This window comes from Oncorhynchus mykiss, chromosome 28 (genome assembly GCF_057628025.1).
Source record: "Oncorhynchus mykiss isolate SJ-2025 chromosome 28, ASM5762802v1, whole genome shotgun sequence".
Lineage (NCBI taxonomy): Eukaryota > Metazoa > Chordata > Actinopteri > Salmoniformes > Salmonidae > Oncorhynchus > Oncorhynchus mykiss.
In genome coordinates this window covers 19,870,598-19,874,301 of record NC_143049.1, presented here as the reverse complement: position 1 = coordinate 19,874,301, position 3,704 = coordinate 19,870,598, and the positions used below count along the sequence as shown (strand labels likewise).

Below are 3,704 nucleotides of genomic sequence, written 5' to 3'. Positions count from 1 at the left end.
TAACCTGAAAAAAAAAAACATTTTTAATATTCCTTGTTGCAGGGAATGACGAGATCAAGCGTGGAATCCTACTGATTCTCTCTGGCTGTGTTGGCAAGACGACCATGGAGGACACATCTCTCAGGGGGACATCAATGTTTGCATCTTTTGCGACCCCAGTACCGCCGAGAGACAATTTCTTAAGTAATCCACCAAGCACTATCCTATTTGTAACCAACATATAAGTTACTTGAAATTGAAGATCAAACCTGTGATCAAAGCTTTAACAGAGGCATTTGGAGTTGTTTACTACTGTTGCATAGGCTGTCTTTCTGGTCTCGGGAGGTCTCATTATTCCTCATAGCAATGTAGCATGTTACATGTTTGGAGTAGTATCTAGTGAGAGACTAGCATTGCATGCTGTGGATGGCAGCTGCCAACCCCATCGATGGGAGATACAACCACTTTAAGTCTGAAACAGAACGTCAACATGTCAGAACACATCATTTTCAGATTTGACCTCTTCGTCAATTTGATTGATGAGTGCAATGAGGTAAAAGCAAAACCTTCCCTTTTCCCTAACTTTTTCAGCGCCTGCAGTAAGCCCACATTGAATGGAAATGTGTGTTTCAGAAGCCTTTGAGACCTTTGCATATGGATTTTCACCTTTGTGTGACTTCAGGTATAGGTGACAAATTATGTCATAGCCAGACGTAATGTAGACCTGCGCTGTAGAAACATGGAATCTGTAGAGCGAGTCTACGCCACTGATGAGGTCCAGAGATACATATTGTTTACTCTACAGTTTCAACCAGAGGTAATAATTGCCCTTGTTGTATTGGTGTTCCTTATGTGTTGGGCTGTTTAGATGCAGCGTTCAGTGAGATCTACCTACCATAACATGCTTTCTGTCCCGTTGTAGGTGTGGTGAATGTTGACCCCTGATCACCTCGGAGGTCAAGGAGTTGACGCACAAGCATCTGTGTCAGAGTGACAGCACCAAGCCAGCCTGGTGTATAATTGTCAGGCAGCTAGATAGCATGCTCCGACTGTCTGAGGGCATGGCCAGGCTCTACCGCTCAGATGTGGCTGGTCAAACACCTACTACTGAATTATACATCCCCATATGTATAGGCCCCTCCCTATACATTGTAGAGTAAACTCCTGTCTTTTGATGTGTCTTCATTGTATGTTAAAATATAATAATTATGGTTGTTGGTGTAACAGACGTTGTTCAGTGAATTTGCTCACATAATGAGTAAGCTTACATGATATCTGAATAGTTGCATTGATAGTACAACACACATCTTCACCCTTTAATTTGTACTTTTTAAAGGTGCATCCCAAACGTGTAAAGTAGGCCTTCTGACTGCTGAATAAGTCTGTCATCAGTGTTGACTCCCCAGACATCAACTTCGACCAGGAACAAGATGACAATGGGGGAATTAATGGTAAGAAACAATGGGGGAATGAATGGAAGGAAACAGTCACTTTCACCTTTTTGCAACAATATATTTATTGAAAATGATACATTTACACATTAAAAAAATTCTCATCCTGTGTTCTCCATTTCAGAATGACTTGATAGATGAGGCTGTGAAGGGGAGAAACGGCACTAATGGCCATCATGCAGAGGAGGCTATGGACATAGACCATGGGGCAGGCAGACCTGAGAAAAACAGCACTGCCAAGCCTGCTCTCAAAATGACCTTCGCTGAGTATTGGAGTGTCTCCAACCTCATCATTCTGCACATGCACAAGATGGATGATAGTCAGAGTTCAAACAAACTGAAAGGATCCTTTATTTTCAATTTAGTTTAATTAAAAGGATACTAGTTTTGTCAACGTTTAACAAAATGTTTCATTCTTACAGTTGACGAAGAGTCCTCACTGAAGAAGAGAAAGCTGATTTAACTGGTACCTGAAAGAGATGAAGAGTGAGATCGAGTCAGAAGCTGAGATGGTTGCCAAGAAGTATCTGATTGAGAAAGTGCTTCAGAGACGAATCCATTATGTAAGTAAAGCATTGGAAAACAAGACACACTAAAACCATCTTAAATATTTGACTGTTTGAAGCATTTATGGTATTGACCTTTACATAATGCAGTGAGATTTGTACAATTTGTGAGTGAGTGACATGCTCTGTACATGTGTTCATTTCAGGACCACATCATCATAGAGTTAACGAAGACTGGGCTGAAGAAAGTTGGTGTTGAGGGAGAGGACCCCTTCTTAGTGGTCAATGGCAATTACATCCTGGAAAACTAGGTATGGTCCACCTCCACCTCAGCCATAGATATTCTGGAAAGGGTCATTTAATTCAGGCTTATATGAAAGGAATTTGTGATCGGAGCTACAATAGCCTACTGTTCACCTGGTGTGCTGACATGTTGCTATTGACTGTCAATGTACTGTCTTTAAAAAAAAGTTATGTAGAATATGAAATGAATACACTTTCGTCATGCTGCTCATCTCTATGGATTTCAATAAATGTATTTTTTGCAATGAGTTGCGCTCACCAGGTGGCGCACTTTTACCTATCATCGCACTGGTGCCTCAGAGTTCAGGCCAATGGTTCAGGGCATGTCAGTTGGACTATGGGGGCATTGAGGGGACATGTTATTTTTTGGGGGGAAGAATATATGTTTTTTGTTTATCTCTGATATTCATGGAACATTGGTTCTAAAGAGGTATTACTACAAAATTATGTATATATATTTTTTATCAACAGAATATTATACATTTAGTCTGTGGGCTCACGAGTGGCGCAGCGGTCTAAGGCACTGCATCTCAGTGCTAGAGGCGTCACTACAGACGATCCTAGGCTGTATCACAACCAGTCGTGCGGGGCACAATTGTTCGGGTTGGGTTAGGGGAGGGTTTGGCCAGGGTAGGCCGTCATTATAAAATACGAATTTGTTCTTAACTGACTTGCCTAGTTAAATAATAAATAAATATAAACTATTTTAGAATGCATTTGTCTTATTTCAAACCCAATGACCCTTCGTGATGTGTTAAATCATGCAATATCCCTCATCTGATCTTGACGATGCAATGAAATGGCCTATCATCGACTTATAGTATAGCCTAAATGCACAAATTCAATTTATTACAATAATATAGGCTGTGTTTTACAGAAAAGTTCATTTAAGCTACAGTAGCACATCCAAGAAAATGTTTTATACTGAAACATTTATTTTAGAACAAATATGGATACTCACCCTGTTTTAATTTGAATTCAGTTCATTTCTCTCTGCAGGCAAGTAAAGATTTAGAAAAATATGTGAGAACATTAATAAAAATGTAGTCGAATGTCCTTCAGAAAAAGGGCATTCTATTCCGCTTCCTTTCCAAACGTCAATGAATGGGAATAGTGCATATAACTATAACCTACATTACTATACTATACTATTCAATTTGTAGGTGACCAATTCCATTATATGTAAATATTAAATAATATCCATAATATTAAATAGACCCTCGCTTCTAGCCTTCGCCGCGGAGAAGTGTGCCGTACGACCACCTGCGCACAACTGTTTGTGTGTCTCGTCCCAGATCGCATCTCAGAGAGTTGCGTGCGAAGGGCATGTCAGGTCATTGGGATAAATTCGCCACCTGAAATAAGAGGAAGATAACGCCAACCAATCGGGTCTATATAACATCAACCACATCCCTGCCAAGAGGACCGCGGACTGATAAACCATCTTTGTAGAGAGCTGTGTTGG

At 40.4% G+C, this 3,704-nt stretch overlaps 1 pseudogene; it reads left to right on the top strand.

Moving 5' to 3' along the window:
- The first annotated feature begins 405 nt into the window (after positions 1–405).
- LOC110508178 (DNA replication licensing factor MCM6-like) lies at positions 406–2,247 on the top strand (annotated as a pseudogene).
- The last annotated feature ends 1,457 nt before the right edge of the window (positions 2,248–3,704 follow it).